This window comes from Eriocheir sinensis, chromosome 10 (assembly GCF_024679095.1).
Source record: "Eriocheir sinensis breed Jianghai 21 chromosome 10, ASM2467909v1, whole genome shotgun sequence".
NCBI lineage: Eukaryota > Metazoa > Arthropoda > Malacostraca > Decapoda > Varunidae > Eriocheir > Eriocheir sinensis.
In genome coordinates, this window is record NC_066518.1 from 14965755 (window position 1) to 14984588 (window position 18834).

An 18834-nucleotide genomic window follows, 5' to 3' on the forward strand; every position below is an offset into this window, starting at 1 on the left:
TAGGAAGGATGCGAGAGGGATGGGAGAGAGGCTGCAGGAAGGAAGGGAATTAGGAAGGATGCGAGAGGGATGGGAGAGAGGCTGCAGGAAGGAAGGTAATAAGGAAGGATGCGAGAGGGATGGGAGAGAGGCTGAAGGAAGGAAGGAATTAGGAAGGATGCGAGAGGGATGGGAGAGGCTGCAGGAAGGAAGGGAATTAGGAAGGATGCGAGAGGGATGGGAGAGAGGCTGCAGGAAGGAAGGGAATTAGGAAGGATGCGAGAGGGATGGGAGAGAGGCTGAAGGAAGGGAATTAGGAAGGATGCGAGAGGGATGGGAGAGAGGCTGAAGGAAGGAAGGGAATTAGGAAGGATGCGAGAGGGATGGGAGAGGCTGCAGGAAGGAAGGAATTAGGAAGGATGCGAGAGGGATGGGAGAGAGGCTGCAGGAAGGGGAATTAGGAAGGATGCGAGAGGGATGGGAGAGAGGCTGCAGGAAGGAAGGGAATTAGGAAGGATGCGAGAGGGATGGGAGAGAGGCTGAAGGAAGGAAGGGAATTAGGAAGGATGCGAGAGGGATGGGAGAGAGGCTGAAGGAAGGAAGGGAATTAGGAAGGATGCGAGAGGGATGGGAGAGAGGCTGCAGGAAGGAAGGGAATTAGGAAGGATGCGAGAGGGATGGGAGAGAGGATGAAGGAAGGGAATTAGGAAGGATGCGAGAGGGATGGGAGAGAGGATGAAGGAAGGGAATTAGGAAGGATGCGAGAGGGATGGGAGAGAGGTTGCAGGAAGGGAATTAGGAAGGATGCGAGAGGGATGGGAGAGAGGTTGCAGGAAGGGAATTAGGAAGGATGCGAGAGGGATGGGAGAGAGGTTGCAGGAAGGGAATTAGGAAGGATGCGAGAGGGATGGGAGAGAGGCTGCAGGAAGGAAGGGAATTAGGAAGGATGCGAGAGGGATGGGAGAGAGGCTGAAGGAAGGAAGGGAATTAGGAAGGATGCGAGAGGGATGGGAGAGAGGCTGCAGGAAGGAAGGGAATTAGGAAGGATGCGAGAGGGATGGGAGAGAGGCTGAAGGACGGAAGGTAATTAGGAAGGATGCGAGAGGGATGGGAGAGAGGCTGAAGGAAGGAAGGGAATTAGGAAGGATGCGAGAGGGATGGGAGAGAGGCTGAAGGAAGGAAGGGAATTAGGAAGGATGCGGGAGGGATGGGAGAGGCTGCAGGAAGGAAGGGAAATAGGAAGGATGCGAGAGGGATGGGAGAGAGGCTGAAGGAAGGACGGGAATTAGGAAGGATGCAAGAGGGATGGGAGAGAGGCTGACGGAAGGAATTAGGAAGGATGCGAGAGGGATGGGAGAGAGGCTGCAGGAAGGAAGGGAATTAGGAAGGATGCGAGAGGGATGGGAGAGAGGCTGCAGGAAGGAAGGGAAATAGGAAGGATGCATGAGGGATGGGAGGAAGGATGAAAAGGCAAAGAAAGGGATGAAAGGAACACAGATAGGCTAGAGGCATTGATAAAGGGAGGAAGCAAGGGAAAGCAGGAAGGAGGGATGAAAAGAAGGAAGAAAGGCAAGATGCAAGCGGGAAGGGAAAGAAGGAAGAGCGAATGAGGGGAGAAAGGAAGGATGGAAAGAGGGATGAAAGGAAGGATTAGGACAATGAGTAAATAAATATATGACCCGTGCTTCCACTCTCAATAAAATCCCATACTTTCATTGCTTTCCTTATCTATAAATTACTTTTCCCCCTGCATGAAATTACCCTTCCACCTCTCCCCGTAACTTCTCCTCATCCAGCACTTTAATCTTTTCCCTCTCTCTTTCATTCCCTTCCTCTCTTTTTTCTCCCATTTCCCCTTCCTCTTTCCCCAACATACACCTCCAACCACGTAACCTTTCCCTTCTTTTTCCTTTCCCTTCCTCTTTTCCTTCAAACGCATTAATCTCTCCCTCCTTTCTACCCAGTCTCTTTCCTCTCTCCCTACCAAACAATTCCAGCCACTCAATCTCTCCCTCCTTTCCCCCATTTCCCTTCCTCTCTCCCTAACATATACCTCCTCTAACGCCCTCGTCTCTTACTCTCATCGAAGTGCAAAATAGTTTACCCTTCGATCAACTTTCTGTAGCCCACGAAGACCAAGCTGAACATAACTGAATCGCTCGGTGACGGTAGAAGAGAATCGAGCGAGTGAGTGAACGCATGAAAAGGAGCCTTGAAGTAACTTTTAATTTATTGTTTAGTGAGTGGACTGGACGGGTTTCAGTCTATTTTCTTTTACCTCTAAGTTGGAAAATGTGAAACTCGATATTTTTTTAAGGAGTGTGTGTGGGGGGGAGGGGGGGGAAAGGGGAGGGAAGGGGAGGGGGAATGATGGTTGGGGAGTGGGGTTGGGGTGGGAGGGGGGTGAAGGAAGCGGGGTTGGGGAAGGGAGGGTTAGGGTGGGAGAGGAGCTGAAGGAAGAGGGATTGGGGAGGGGGGTGTTAGAGTATGTGTGGGTGGGAGGGAGTGGGGGGGGGGTAGTGTCGTCCATTCAGCCAGCACTAAGACTCTCTGCCTCCTCGATCTCATTACAGGAACGACCTCACAAAAAAGAAGAAAAAAAAGAATGCGAGTAAGTAAAACCAGCGAAGCGATCACTGCGGGAGCTTTCACCTGGTACACACACACACACACACACACACACACACACACGCCCGCATACCGTGTACTTGGCCCGCCCGCAACATTATCCACGCCTTATTTAACTCTCCGTCCCGTGCCCGCCCACCCGCGACTCCCCTTCGCAAACAGTCGTCGGTCGGTCACTCCCAGTATCTCTGCCCCTCTTCCTTCCCTTTCACTGGTACAGCCTGGAGCGGTGTCTTAATGTATGTTTTTTTAATGTATTTCGTCCGTACGTAATTATTTCAAAATAGAGGGTCAGTATTTTCACATTTTTTTCATTCCTTTCACTGATACTTTTTCGTCCCTTTCGTAATTGATTCCTTCAAATATATTTCGTCCCTTCTGTGAATGTAATTCTTTCAAGAGTCAGTATTTTCAATCTTTTTGCTTTCCTTTCATTCATAAATTCTGAACTAGCCTCAAGTTCACTCTTTCGTCCCTTTCACTGGCGGTGGCTGAGTGGTCAGCCTTCGGGCACGGCGTCCAGGAGATTGCAGTTTCGCGTCAAGCCCGCCGCTGCAAACAAGCTGGTAATTTTTTAGTCATCGCCGAGTGGCCTAAGACTACCCACAAGCTGTCCTGAATACCACCTATCAACCCAGACTCTAGATTATCTCTAAAAGAAGATAAAAAATGAGCTCCGGGGGGCAACATGAGCCAAGCAAGATGGCGCCACTATAAGCACTTGCCTGCACCACGACGAGCAGGGCCCACCACCAGACCCTACCAAGGAAGCCAACCGGCGCCATAGGCGAAACGTAAAAAAAAGATAATAATAAAAACTATGGAGTAGTATCTTAAATGGTTTCTTCTAATGTATTTCCTCCTTCCTGTGGCTAAATATTTCAAGGAGGTCAGTATTTACATTCTTTTTGCATTCCTTTCACTGTTGAACTTTGGACTAGCCTTAATAAGTTCACTCTTTCGTCGCTTTCACTGGTAAACTTCTCCTTCCTTCCTGCGAGTGTAATTATTTTTAACAAGTCAGTATCTTCCTTTTTCCATCCCCTTTCCTGTGAGTCTAGTTCCTCCTTCCTGTGCCCTAAACGCTTTCGAAAGGGGAGCACCAACTGGCATCTCTTTACTTCAGTGGTGGGTGCGAGTGTGGGTCAGTGTCTTTCCTTTTCCATTTTCTAAACTTTTACTTTATTTCCTCCTTCCTATGATACAAATGCTTTCAAAAGGGACGCACCAATTAACACACCTCAAGCACTAGACTCAACTGGATCATTCTTTTTTTTGGCATCTCTTTTCTTTTCGTTGTGGGTGCGAGGGTGTGTGTGCGTAGCGAGTTTTTTTTCCCCCTCTCCCTCACTCCCTCCCTCCAAGCTCATGGTCTGTTTCCTGTGCTGCAAAAAAGAGAAAAGTACACCGTGGCCTCGCCCTTTCCGCCGGTGCCCTCGTAGTACTGGGGTCCCGTAATCAGAGCGATGCGTGCCCCCGGCCAGCGCGAATACCCAGCCAGCCAGCCAGTCCACGCCCTTTCCCCAGCAGTACCCCGACCCGCCCACCGCTCCCGCCGCTCTCCCACTCACCCCCGACGCTGCCCCCCTTCCCTCCCTCCCATGCAGCTAATGTGTACCTCCACCCTCACTTAGGCCGAGTCACTCACGTATGACCGCATATTCCCTTCCTCCTCCTCCTCCTCCTCCTCCTCCTCCTCCTCCTCCTCCTATCTTTTCTTTCTCCTCCTCCTTCTACTACTACTACTACTGTTACTTTTACTGTTGCTGGTACTTTTACTACTACTACTGATATTTTACTACTACTACTACTACTATTACTACTACTACTACTACTTTACTTCCTTAGTTTCCTTTTTATCTATATTCATTCTTTTCTTTTCCTTATTTCTTCTTTCTTCTTCTTCTTCTTCTTCTTCTTCTTCTTCTTCTTTCTATTACCACCCTTTCCCATCTCCTTTTTCTCCTCCTCCTCATCCTCCTCATCCACCCATGCACCCCCCAACTTGACTTTCCTTCCAAATTTCCCCGCGGGCCTCGTTTATCTTTGGCAATTAATTAATCTCCTTGTTCTTTTTTCCGTCTCGAGTCGACCACCAGCGGACCGTGCAGAGGCGACGATTAACTTGCACCGAAACCATGCATGCGCCTCCCTCCTTCGCTCGCTCCCTTAAAACAAATAAACATGCCAAGCTCACCTTTCATTCAGTGGCGTTAACATACGTATGACTCGCTCCCTCCCTTACTGAAGATAAATAAACGTATATAACAATCTCACTTCTTTCATTTTGTGGCCTAAGAAATATACCTACCTACGTGACTGATACGTCCTTAACCTAGTCAAAGGCGTGAATGTACGAAGAAAACAACGAAGTGGATTAGTCAAGTGAATGGAAGGAAAGTCAAGTTGGTGGGTGAGATGGGGTGGGTGGATGAGGAGGATGAGGAGGAGGAAGAGGAGGAGATGGAAAAGGGTGATAATAGAAAGAAGAAGAAGAAGAAGAAGAAGAAGAAGAAGAAGAAGAAGAAGAAGAAGAAGAAGAAGAAGAAGAAGAAGAACAAGAAGAAGAAAGAAAATAATATATGAAAAAACGATGGACTCATTACCCAAATAGGTGGAGTTACGTGTCTGTCCGCCAGGAATATATAAAGAACATGAACAATAACTCAGTATTTACGTTGATCAATAATTATAAGGCGTTTAACCTCAATAATATACGAAAAAAAGGGTGACTCATTACTCAAAAAGGTGGAGCGACGATCAAATGCCTGTCTTTCAAAAATATACAAGGGGAACACTCTTTCTTTCGGCCACCTCTTTTGATTCTTTTTTTTTTTAGGAGCAGCGAGTAGCGGGCTTTTTTATTATTGTTTCCTTTTTTTTGTGCCCTTGAGCTGTCTCCTTTGTTGTAATGTAAGTGCATGAATTAATTATAAGAAGTTTAACCTCGGTAATCTAAAAATAAACGAATGTCATTACCCTAATAAGTGGACTGACCTGTTTAACCCCTCGATAACATACAAAATCCTCCCTTAACACCCTCACCACTAAACTTAGGATTCCGGGACATGATTACCCTACTTTTACCGACTGCCTGGAGGAGAGCGAGAGAGAAAAAGGGGAGTTAACAGCGTATGGCCCGGCGGCGACTCCTCATTAGACAGAGCATCGACTTGACACGACGAGTGGAAAAAATATCCGTATCGTTCTAACTAGTAAACAAGAAAACACTCATATATAGAAAACGGGAACAGTCCAGTGTGAATGCAACTCTTATTATCATTATTTTTTATCATTATTATTGGCGTGGCGAAGAATGTGAGCTAAGAATACAACGTTAGATCATTAGCGTCTTGAAGCTGAAAACAACCAGCGCCCATGCAGGCACCCCACCGCCCACGCCTACGCCCCCCCCCCCCGACCCCCCCCCCCTACACACGTTCTAGGACTCCACCCATGCATCCACTACACGATGTTCTCCCTCCACTGAGTCTGTTCCGCGGCTCCACCTCTTAACAGCCGATGCCCATTGTGTTTCTATGATGGAGGGAAAATGGACCAGTCTCTTTAATGAAGCTCCTGACTTGTTCGCGTAGACTTTATGGGACGGAAAACACACACACACACACACACACACACACACACGCCACTCCCCTCCCTCTCACACACATACATACATACACACGCATTAAGGGAGCAGGAGGTAACTATACGAGGATCCACAACTGTCTTCAAGTCTCTCTTAGCTCCATTGTGTTCTGTGGATGTGCAGGGAGAGGTATGACGTGTATAGGCTAACTTATATACAGGTATCGTTGTGGAAAGGTAGTAAAGGGCGTGTAGGGTAAGTTACACACGTGGCATTGTGGGAAAGTATCGTTCACCCATACATTCAAGTCCGAGGTATAAATATGTCTCTCTTAGCGTCATCGTGTTCATTGTGGATGTGCAGGGAGAAGCATATGACGTGTAGGCTGAGTTACAGACACGTGGCACTGTGGGAAAGTAGTATCGTTCATCCGTGCATTCAAGTCCGGGGTATAAGTGTGTTGTCAAGAGATTTAGAGGAAGTCTCGGAATGCATCATGAAGAGCCTCCTTGAACCCACGAAAACCTCGGTAATATATAAATAAACGAGTGACATTACCCTAATAAGTGGACTGACGTGTTTTCCCCCTCGATAACATACAAAATCCTCCCTTAACACCTTCACCACTAAACTTAGGATTCCGGGACATGATTACCTACCCTACTTTTACCGTCTGCCTGGAGGAGAGCGAGAGAGAGCTTTTAACTTGGACCCACGAAAACCCTACCCGCTTGACTGTATTTCCTCCTTCCAATGACTTATATTCTTTCATGAGAGGAGTTTCCACCTTACCAACCTTACCCACCATTACCTTTTAACTTGAACCCACGAAAACCCTACTACCCGCTTGACTGTATTTCCTCCTTTCAATGACTTAAATTATTTCAAGCGGGGAGTTTCGAGACACCTATTGCTCGATTACTCCTTTTCGAGAATCTAGTGTATTATCTTATGAAGCTGCGTGTTGCGTCTGCCTCCTGTACCGTATAATGAACACCTATTTCTTGATTACTCTTTACGGGGATCTACTGTGTTATTATATGAAGCTGCGTGTTGGATTTGTCTTCTCTGCCGTAACAAGAGTGCTGTACATGACCTAAGGAACATCAGAGCATAAGGAGTCTGCAAGGGGCCGGTTGGCCAACACAAGGCAGCTCCTGCAATCCTAACACCACCTTCCCTCACTATCCATGAATTTATCCAACCTCTTCTTGAATGTACCTATGGTATTGGCACCCACAACATGACTGCCAAGTCTATTCCATTCATCCACTACTCTATTGGTAAACCAATTCTTGCCTATGTCTTTGTTGAATCAGAATTTATCTAACTTAAATCCATTGCTACGTGTCCTACCTGGTTCTTTAACAACCAAAACCTTATTGAGATCCCCTTTATTAAAGCCCTTCATCCATTTAAAAACTTTACCAACAGCATATCATCAACTAATATACTGGATAATACCTAAGCGCCCCTCCACGTCACCACACAAGCTCTATGCATGAAGCCTTCCAAGACTCTAAAGCGAACACTCCACCGTCGAGACCGTTCTCACCTCTCTCTCTCTCTCTCTCCGCCTCCCTCTCCCTCTCCCTCTCTCTCTCCCAGCATTGTTACCCGAGTCTTTTAAATTCACATCTTTTTGCCACATTAAAGAGGGTCACTGAGAGCCCTGCGGGGTGCTGCGGCTGCCTCCTTCCTTCCTCTCCTACCCATCCCCTCTTCTCCCCGCCCTCTACTACCCTCCCCCCCTGCTATCTCTCTCCACGATCCTGCAGCCTCCACCGCGCCGAACGTCTTCATGATCTTACACACACACACACACACACACACACACACACACACACACACACACACACACACACATTCCACCGAGGGAGACTGTGTTAATCCACGCGTGAATGAAAAGTGTATAACGGGTCTCGACACTTGGCAAAGAAAGGAGCAAAACCTCGCGGGGCCCCTGGGAGCGGGTGCCAAGGGCGGGCCCCCAAGCTCCCTCCCCCACCGTCTATGCCCTCCCCCACCCCTCTTCCCTTTCCCCTACACACACTTTGCAAGAATTCGCATCCCCTGGACCAGTCAGCATCCCCCCCTACGTCCCCAATGGCCTTCCTTAGCATCCTTCCCCACGCTGACCTCTGACCCTCCCCTCCCCTCCCCTCCCCTCCTCTTACCTATAATCAGTTAGGTCAGGATTCTCAGACGCTTTCGCCTCCCACTTCAACTATTTCCAAAGGCTGAGGAGGAAATTGATCGGGTTTCTCGTGTGTATTGTTGTATTGCACGCCCATGGTAGACAACGAAAGCTTTGTCACACTACCACCAGGGTTGTAAATCTACCCCCTATGGAAGTCCCCACACAACTCCTACGAAAGCCTGGTCAAATGTGTGTGTGCTTGGGCGACTACGTGTTTAAGAATATGGCCCAATAACAATCTCATGAGTGGGCTGTTCTGTTTCACTTCCATGGTAGACTACAGATGCTTTGTCACACTACCATTGCTATCATAAAACTACCCCCTTCGGAAGCACCTCACAACTCCTACGAAAGCCTGGTCTCATCTACGTGCTTGGGCCCTGAAATGTTTTAAAAATATGGCCCTTTCGCATTGTCTTTCACGACCCTCTTGCTCTTCCTGTCTTATCCACTCTCGCCCTCAACTTCCAAACACTGCCCTACGTATACGACCCATGGAAGTCCTCACAACTCCTACGAAAGTCTTGCCTCAAATGTGTGAGCCTGGGCCCCGAAAGGTTTTAAGAGTATGGACCTATAGCATCATCTACATTACTACTGCCCTTCCTTGTCCACTCTCGCCCTCCGCTACCTTACATTACCCTTCGTATATGACCACCGATCTCCATGCCACCTTGTACTAATCTCACCCAGCACATAGTATTGTTAGTGTAGTTAGTATTATTGTATAGGCTTCACGTATGCATAATCTGGCTCTCTCTGCCCTCCCTTCCTTCCTTCCTTGTCTTGTCCACTCTCGCCCTCAGCTTCCAAACACTGCCCTCCCTATACGACCCCCGATCTCCACGTCCCTTGTATACTACTAATCTCAATCTGCATATATGGCTATTAGTATTGTTGTGTAGGCTTCAGGTACACATGTTATGCCTCTCGTCCCATCATCCTTGAGTCACGAAGTCCTCCCTCTCTCATTCACACTGTCTAAGTACGATGATCCGATTACTTATGAATGCATCTTAACTTTTTTTTCTGGTATCTCCTTCCCTCTCTCACCATGGTTAATATGTGACGAGTCTGTGTTGTTCCCTTGTGGCTACGCTTGGCGGCGGGCTGTAAAGAGGCGTCTAGGCTAATCTTAGGCCCGTCCAAGATTAACCTTTTGTTCAGCAACTTTTAAGGCCCGTGTGAGTGGCGTCGCGATGATTGCACGCGCGCATTTTCCCGCCGTTGCTCGCTCGCTCGCGCCCTGTTCCGGCAGCCACCTCTTCTTCACTGCATGTCGCTGTCGGAGGCTCGCGCGAAGGAGGAACTTTCGCCCACATCATCACTAGCTCTCCCCCATTCCCTTGCATCAGTTCCAAGAATGTCAGTCAGCCGAACTCTGTCTCTCTCCCAACGAGCTTTCCATGAACTTTTCTTACGGGTTAATGGCTACTACATCCAATATATTTTTTGTGTGTATAAAAGATCGAGTGCATGGTATGAGTTGATATATTGGTGCAGGTTTATTGCAGGTATGGTATTTAAGAGGTTTAGATATGGTAACTAATGGTGGTTTAAAGAGGGTAGGGTCTATGTGGGTTCAGGTTATAGCTAGTGGTAGTATCAAGCGGATTGGGTTTGTGTGGCTCCAATAGCTTAAGGGATTTTCAAGCGGGTAAAGTTTTCGTGGGTTCAAGTTAAAGGTAATGGTAGTTTTAAGTGGGTTGGGTTTCCGTGGGTTCAAGTTAAAGGTAATGGTAGTTTTAAGTGGGTTGGGTTTCCATGGGTTCAAGTTAAAGGTAATGGTAGTTTTAAGTGGATTGGGTTTCCATGGGTTCAAGTTAAAGGTAATGGTAGTTTTAAGTGGATTGGGTTTCCAAGGGTTCAAGTTAAAGGTAATGGTAGTTTTAAGTGGGTTGGGTTTCCAAGGGTTCAAGTTAAAGGTAATGGTAGTTTTAAGTGGGTTGGGTTTCCGTGGGTTCAAGTTAAAGGTAATGGTAGTTTTAAGTGGGTTGGGTTTCCATGGGTTCAAGTTAAAGGTAATGGTAGTTTTAAGTGGGTTGGGTTTCCATGGGTTCAAGTTAAAGGTAATGGTAAATTTAAGTGGACTGGGTTTCCATGGGTTCAAGTTAAAGGTAATGGTAGTTTTAAGTGGGTTGGGTTTCCATGGGTTCAAGTTAAAGGTAATGGTAGTTTTAAGTGGGTTGGGTTTCCAAGGGTTCAAGTTAAAGGTAATGGTAGTTTTAAGTGGGTTGGGTTTAAAAGGGTTCAAGTTAAAGGTAATGGTAGTTTTAAGTGGGTTGGGTTTCCAAGGGTTCAGGTTAAAGGTAATGGTAGTTTTAAGTGGGTTGGGTTTCAAGGGTTCAAGTAGTTTTAAGTGGGTTGGGTTTCCAAGGGTTCAAGTTAAAGGTAATGGTAGTTTTAAGTGGGTTGGGTTTCCATGGGTTCAAGTTAAAGGTAATGGTAGTTTTAAGTGGGTTGGGTTTCCATGGGTTCAAGTTAAAGGTAATGGTAGTTTTAAGTGGGTTGGGTTTCCATGTGTTCGAGACAGCTAATGGTACTTTCAAGCGGGCAGGACACTTAGGGTCGTATTTTAAAACATTTCGTCCCCCAAGCTCACATATTTGACAAGCCTTTCGTATGAGTTTCGGGCATTTCCAGTAGTAGTTTCATGACCCTGGTGGTAGTTTGACCCTTTATCTGTACCGTGAAGCTAAAAACACACTCATGAGAACCCGATTGATCCCCTCTTTGACCTTTAGAAATACCTGATGTGAGAAGCGAAAGTGTCTTATAATATCGGCCTTAGTTTTGTATATAGCTCATGGTAGTTTCAGAAGGTAAGGTCTTATTTTCATAGGTTCAAGGTATTGCTAATTGTAGTTTCGTGCAGTTGGGTTTCCGTGGGTTAATGGTAGTTTAAAGCGAGTCCGAGTTCTGTGGGTGGCGGGTGAAATGTGTTCGAGTTCTAGCTGATGGCAGTCTTGAGCGGGTCGGGTTTTCATGGGTGCAAGTTAAAGCCCATGGCAGTTTGAGGCGGGTCAGGAGTCGTGGGTTCAAGTTGGTAATGGTACTTTTAAGCGGGTAAGGAGTTCGTGGCCTCGTGTTCTATAGCTAATGGCAGTCTTGAGCGGGTCGGGTTATCATGGGTTAAAGTTAAAGGCACTGTCAGCGGGTTCCAGAATGGGTTCAGGAGGTGGGGGGGTGTCGCAGGTGGTGTAGCGGTGTGTGTCAGTGAAGGGACGAGGGGGAAGGAAGGGGTGCGCGGCGATCCCTCTCACTAAACACTTCACCTAATTGACGAGTAAAAATTGTTGTCATTTTGGCGAGCGGCGACGGGCAGTCCCTTGGGGTGGCCTGGGGGACGGCGGCCATTTGTCCTGCGTGGGGCGCGGCGCGAAGGGGTGGGGGGAAGAGGAGGAGGAGAGAAGGGGAGGAAGAGGAAGGAAAGGAGAAGACGAGAGAGAGAGAGGGAAGGAGGGGGGCGTGTGAGTGAGTACAAAAGACCCATTGAGACGAAGGCTACTACTATTTTACTACGGTACTACTACTACTACTACTACTACTACGACTATTTCTACTACTGCTGCATCTACTTATACTTATACTACCTTTTTTACGATAAAAACTTAAGGGCAATAAACAATGTAAAAACAAAAAAAGCTCTACTACTACTACTACTACTTTTACTACTCCTACTACAACTACTACTACACTACTACCAGTACTACAACTAACCAATCCTCCATATCCCCTTTCTCTCTCCACGTGCAATTATAACCTACTAGACGGAACACTCGACTTTTTTCCTCCTATGACTTGCAGGTCCTCCTTGATTCTAGATGACTTACACAATTTAAAGGCCCGCGTCCTGCATTCCTATATCAATGTAATTATAACTCCGGCCAATAAGAACATTCCTCTGGGTCTGGGTGGAAGGAAGAAAGTTTTCCTCCAAGTCCGAGTGGCTTCATAATTTTGGCTGGCGCATACTTCGGGTGTCATCGAGCATGCAGGTCAGGGAGAATAGGGGGGGAGGGCTGGAAGGGTCAGGAGGAGAGAGGGGTGGAGGGTAGGGTAGGTCAGGCGGGAGGAGAGAGGAGGCAGGGCGGGATGGGGCGCGGTGGGGCATAAAAAAAATAAACAAAAGTGAAGAGTACGGTGGGGCTAGGAAAGAGTGAGGTGAGGGCTGGCGAGACAAGGTGGAGGGGGTAGGAAATAGAGTGAAGATTGGCTAAATAGGACAGGAAAGAGTATAGGAAAACAGGGAAGGGGAGTACAGGCCAGAGGAGAGTAGGACATGACAGCAGGGCAGGATAGAACATGAGTAGGCAGGGCAAGGAAGGACAGGGGGCGCTAATTCCATAGTTGGGTGTGAGAGAAACACAACAAGGTGGAGAGTGTACAAGCAGAGGCAGAGTACCGCCGCCACACTCGCCCACATTACCGAGGCGGCGTCTGGCCTGTCCACAGCCCTGGGGATTATAATCAGCGGGTGAAGGCGCGGCGAGGCAGGCCAGCTAGCACCAAGCACCTCCGCCCCGCAGCCTACACGAGACAGCCGTGGAAGGGAAAAAAAGAAAAGGAAAAAAACACAGACATCTAAAAGGAGAAAATATCTTATGAAGAAATCACGCCAGGCTAAAGGTATCCGAAAGGCGCGCGTGTCGCCGCGGTTCAATAAGACCTCAAGACCGAGAGTCGACGACAACACACGCCCCAAAAAACAAACTCCGATTCATTTAATCTCAAGCGGCGGAGCATTTGTCGTGGGGCGCGCGGGTCGCGGGGCTGCTGCCGCCGGCCGTCCCGGGGGAAAAAATGGTTGGTTGGGCCAGAAAGCAACTGAGGGAGGTCATATATTATTCAGGAGGCGAGTTTGGGTGGCCATTCCGTGATCGCATTGAGCGAGTATACAGTGGAAATTGAGCCATTAGTCGTGTGTCACGGAGGCCGCCCCGCCCCGCCCCGCCCCGCCCCGGCCTGGCCCTGGCGAGAGCAAAGACCCCATCGGCCAGGCCAAGATGAACGGCCCGCTCTGGGTGAAGCCTCGCCCAGCAGCCCCAGCGGCACACGGGGGGGAGGGCGAAGGGTCTCCTGCAGGGCCGATGTGACTCGCTCAACAAATCGAGGAGGTGATCGAGTAAGGCCTCAGGGACCCCGTGACGGACTGAAGGGGCGTTAGGGGGCCGCACCTCAGATGGCAGCTCGATTAGGGATGCGTCGCGCGTGCCTCCCAACCATCCTGACGCTCTCCCGGGGCGCCGTCAACAACGAGCGAGCACAAACACGTCAAGCATTTCCTCTTAGCTTCAGATGCCGCCCCGAGTATTAGAGAAGCTCTGAGGCACACTTCATACCCCCAGTGTCCATATAAGCACATCACCCTCCACGTAAACACTCCTATAAACCACGTCCACTCTCATGGCCTTACACACAACGTAGCCACTCCGACATGCTCATAATGAAAATACCTGAGCGCTTGCCATATAAAATAAAGCGGTCAGTTACGGCCCAGGCAAGTGTTTTATAGTGCCGCCATCTTGCGATAATAAAGTGGTGTTGGTTGGTAAGGTAACGAATTCAAGTCCCATTCAGCAACACAAATGACCGACTCTCTTGGACGGCAAACAGTAGAGTGACTGGCCTAAGCATTGCCTGCTTGCTCATTACCATTAATCCACGTTAGCCTTCATTTAAGACACGTGGACCGCTAGGGATATACTAGGTACACGAGCTTCAAGAGGCGGTACCATACAAAAAATAATAAAATCCTACAGTAATAATAATAATAACATCAATACGTAACTCCAATATCAAAGCATCCCTAAAACCCGTCACAACTATACACTACACACTAAACTATTCACTATAACTATACACGGAGCGAGTCATCCATCGGGCAACGGCGGTATAGTGAATAAGTCTGCCTTGAGTGGAGTGAAGGCGCCAGCAGATAAGGGAAGCAGGGGGAAGGGGGGGGGAGGGGGGGGAGTGATACAGTTATCAGGTATGGGATCCAGACACCTGTGCACCTTCCGTCATTATCTACCGGCGAGGTCAGGCGAGTGTTGGAGATATACCCTTTGCCCTCTTTCTCCTCCCTCTCTCTCTCCATTCCCCATGCACACGGTTGCACCTCCAAAACGCAAAGTGACATATCAGATCAAGTGACAGAATATCAAGACGCCTCTCCACCCAAAATTGACCCTCTCTTATGGCTACTCAGTTCTGTTTTATGTATGTCCTTAAGCTATACTTCCTTTACTAAAAAAAAAAAAATATCGACATCCACGGGAAAAAAGATATTAAGGACGAATGAATCAAGAAGCCTCCACGACTAAATCCGACCGCTCGTTTTTTTAGTTTATTTTGGATTTATCTTTATAGGTCGAGGTTGTTTTTTTACCCTTCATTCTCCTCCTCGTTCATCCTTCATTCTCCTACATAATGAGACACCTCCAGGGCTATGATATACCCTCACCTCCAACCTTTTTATCTACCACTATACCAATTACGTAGCATAGTTATAGCGGCGTAAAGACTCATTAGAAGTGTTAAAAAGAATCGGAACAACAGCATCTCTTTCCTAAGCCACGCCCCTTACTCAGCAACATCTCAGAGCTCACACAAGGCCAGTAAGGACACTTAATCCCTCACCTCTACCCCTTCCCTTCACTCCTGGTCAGCTTTAGAGACGTTTAAACACATTAGAAGAGTTAACAGGATCTTCTCTAACACATCTGCGGCATCCAAGCCGAGCCTCTTAGCAATAACATTATAAAGAAGCAGTCATCTCCCTAATATTTTGACTAATCAAGGGTATAGCAAGAAGAGGACGTGGGTGAACAGGGAAGGTACAGTTGAGGGAAGAGGAAAGACAGTATGAGCTAGCATACAGTTGTATGGTGTAGGTTCGTTAGTTATGGTGAAGTGGTTTATGGGGCACCTTATTTGTATACCCCCGTGGGAGTGTGTTATCACCACCCCTTCATCCCACCAACCCAAGCCCCGATCGCATGTTCCCCGTCTCTCTTCTGGTGTGTGGTCTCCGGGTAAAGACGCTCGGCTGTAGCTCCAAAACCAACCGTGGAGTGTTCAGGAAAATACTCTCGCTGTCATTCCCACTCAAAGTTACCCCACGTGACTTCAACTTCACCCTTACCTAACCCTAACCTAACCTAGCGTAACCTGCCCTGCTGAAGAATGGGTGCCACATACCAGCAGAAAGACCGAGAATACGCGCCACCTCGGTCATTCTCACTCAGTGTTACCCCACGCGACTCCAACTTCACCCTTACCTAACCTAACTTAACCTGCCCTGTTCAAGAATGGGCGCCACATATACCAGTAGAAAGACCGGGATTACGCCCCACCCCGGTTAGTCACAAAGGCGGTAGGACATAATTATAAGAGTGAATTGTGGGGTTGTGGGGTTACGTACATGAGACACTCCCCGAACACTTGACATGACAAAAATATAAAAAAGTTAGAGATGTCCGCTACGCATAGTGCCAGTATTCTTACACGTCTCGGCATGCACCTCAGTTTGTCCGTTTGAAAAGCCTCTCATAGAAGTTGCAGGGAGGTTTTCATGGACTGTTTTATAATCCCGGTGATAGTTTTACAAGGCCTCTACATCTTGAACGGGAACATTACCCAAGAAAGCCCGGTCACTCTTCTCTGTGGCATTGGAAAATAATAATAATAGGGACCCGATGCGTTTGATAATATGGACCTATGTTAGGGTGAGAGTATACTAAAAAATAATATGGACCTAAAATATGGACCTAAAAATAATGTGGACCTATGTTGGGGTGAGGGTATACTAAAAAAGGGTATACTAAAAAATTATGACTTGTAGGCGAGGCTGAGAGGAGGGGGTAGAGGTGGTGATGGGTGGTGGCGAAGCAGAGTCGGGAGCGAAGGAAGGAAGGCCGTAACCCGATCCTCAGCATGTAGTAATATAAACATGACCTTCTTAGCACGCTCATGTGAACTTCTTTTTTCCTCCTCCTCCTCCTCATCCTCATCCTCATCCTCCTCAGCCTCATGTTGTTCTTGTTCTTCTTCTAATATCGACACTTTGTTACATGTTTCTTTTGTCCTCTTATGTTTGTATTTGTTACAGGGAACGTGTGAAACTAGGAATTACACGTAAACCCTAAAAAAAATCAGGGATTGCATGTGTTCGCTGTGACCATCAGTAAATACATGAAATCTCTATATTTTCCAGGGATTCCGTGAAATCACTGGTTTATAAGGTGTCATGGTACACAAATTTCCTGTTTGGATGTTAGTGAATGTGTGTAATGGTTGTTGGTGAGCTCTGAGCGGTCTCAGTGTTTATTTGTAAGGACCAACAGCTGTGTATGAGTGTAATGGTTGTTAACAACACATCTGTAATATATTATTGTTTCCCTCCACCAATACCCTGTCTCTTCCAGCAGTACTAACAACTGCCGGTCGAATTTTTACTCTAACCAAATCCGTCTCGACGAACGGTGCTGATAAAAACTGCCATTTGAGTATCTACAGTGTGATACTTCACTCCTCTCTGCAGTGTGGTACCTCAATCCTTCTCTGATAACATAGTGGTTGTGTCGTTATAATTATGACTGAACCAATCGAGAAGTTTAAAACCGAACTTTACCAAAAATACGAAGAATGCAAAATGTGTTGATACCCAAAGAACAGTATTTGAAAATTATTCCAGAAGTCAAAACAACGGCTGAAAGTATATTATATCTAAGAGTCAGCGGGGTTTTTTTTCGTGTCTTTTTTTTTTACAGCAAGGTAGACAGCTCAAGGGCACTAAAACAAAGTAGCAACAAAAAAGCCCACCAAGCGCTGCTCCAACAACAGAAAACAGAACAAGAGCCGAAAGAGAGGTCATTTGCGGGAGAAGAGGTGTCTTGACACTCCTGTCTTGAAAGTGGTCAAGTAATAGGCAGGAGGAAATACAGACAAAGGAATAAAGGCTGTTCCAGAGTTTACCAGCAGAAGGGATAAAAGAATGAAGATGATGTTTAACTTTTGCCTCTTGCATAAGGGATATGGACAGTATAAGGGTGAGCAAGAGTAGAAAGTTGAGTGCAGCGGGGCTGCGGGAGAGAGGGAGGCATGCAGTTGGCAAGTTCAGAAGAGCAGTCAGCATGAAAATATCGGTAGAAGATAGAAAAGACATGCAACATTGCGGCGAAATTTAAGAGGTAGGAGACTCAGTAAGAGGAGGGGAGTTGATGAGACAAAGTGCCTTGGACTCCACTGTGTCCAAATGAACTGTGTGTGTGGACCCCACTCCCCCCACTCCACACACACACACACACACACACGAGATGCATACTCCATATGAGGGCGGACAAGGCCCTCGTATATGGACAGCATCTGTGCGGAGGAGAAGAACTGGCGAAGACGATACAGGACGCCCAACCTCGAGGAAGCTGATTTAGTAAGAGAGATGTGAAGTTTTCCAGTTAAGATTTTGAGTTGAGGATAGACCGAGGGTGTTTAGTGTAGAATTAGGTGACAGCTGGGTGTTGTCGAAGAATAGGGGATATGTGTTTGGAAGATTGTGTCGAGTGGATAGGTGGAGAAATTGAGTTTTTGAGGCATTGAAGGATACCAGGTTCCTTCTACCCCAATCAGAAATGATAGCAAGGTCTGAGGTGAAGTGTTATGCAGTCTCTAGTCTAGAGTCTTGTAATTCCTGTTGGGAGGGTCTTCTGTTGAAAGAAGTTGAATAATGTAGAAGAGTCATCAGCGTATGAGTGGAAACTCGTACGACGTGACTATTACTTACATACTTAACAAGTATGAGGTTCTACAATGTGGAGATAGTGAAAAGCTTACTAAGAAGAGACGAATACCAGAGGATGTGGAATAATTTTTACTACGATTCGGACTTGTTCCTTACCGATGGCATTCACTTAAACCCTGTTGGAGCAGCTCGTTTCGGGAGGCTGCTCTGTGACCAAGTGGCTCTTCCAAAGCCAAAAAACGCCAAGGTGAGAACACCAGCAGCTCCACCGTGAGGGAGCACTCAACCCGCAAAACCCCCGACTCGAATCATATTAAAGATTGCTACATAAACGCTCGTAGCCTACGTAACAAATTTGAAGACTTAGAAGCACTCGCAGCTACAAATCATTATCACATCATCGGAGTCATAGAATCTTGGATAGACACTTCAAATACAGATTTCATTGCGGAATATAGATTACAGAGTTATACGATTTTTAGTCACGAAGGAGAGAACAGACAGGGTGGAGGCGTTATCTTATATATCCACAACACTCTCCATCCAGTATCCGTGAAAACAGATATTATAACCAATGTGGACACTGTCTTCACTGAAATTAAAAATAAATCTCGTAAAATAGTAGTTGGACTAATCTATAGACCGACAGGGCAGACTCTTGCGATATCGACCACGCGTTAAGTGAATTAATATTAG

At 47.1% G+C, this 18834-nt stretch overlaps 1 protein-coding gene and 1 long non-coding RNA gene across 4 annotated transcripts in view; one reads left to right on the top strand and one right to left on the bottom strand.

Moving 5' to 3' along the window:
* Nucleotides 1-18834, bottom strand: part of LOC126996628 (uncharacterized) — an 82882-nt gene that overhangs the window by 44674 nt on the left and 19374 nt on the right. The gene's annotated exons all lie outside the window — the stretch shown is intronic.
* LOC126996629 (uncharacterized) lies at nt 8418-11604 on the top strand. Of its 3 annotated transcripts, none has more exons than XR_007751305.1 (3): nt 8418-10177; nt 10370-10465; nt 10788-11604. It is a non-coding gene; the product is annotated as an uncharacterized LOC126996629 (long non-coding RNA). The 3 variants fall into 3 exon arrangements; XR_007751307.1 differs by having other exon boundaries at nt 10370-10417; XR_007751306.1 differs by lacking the exon at nt 10788-11604 and adding an exon at nt 10514-10593.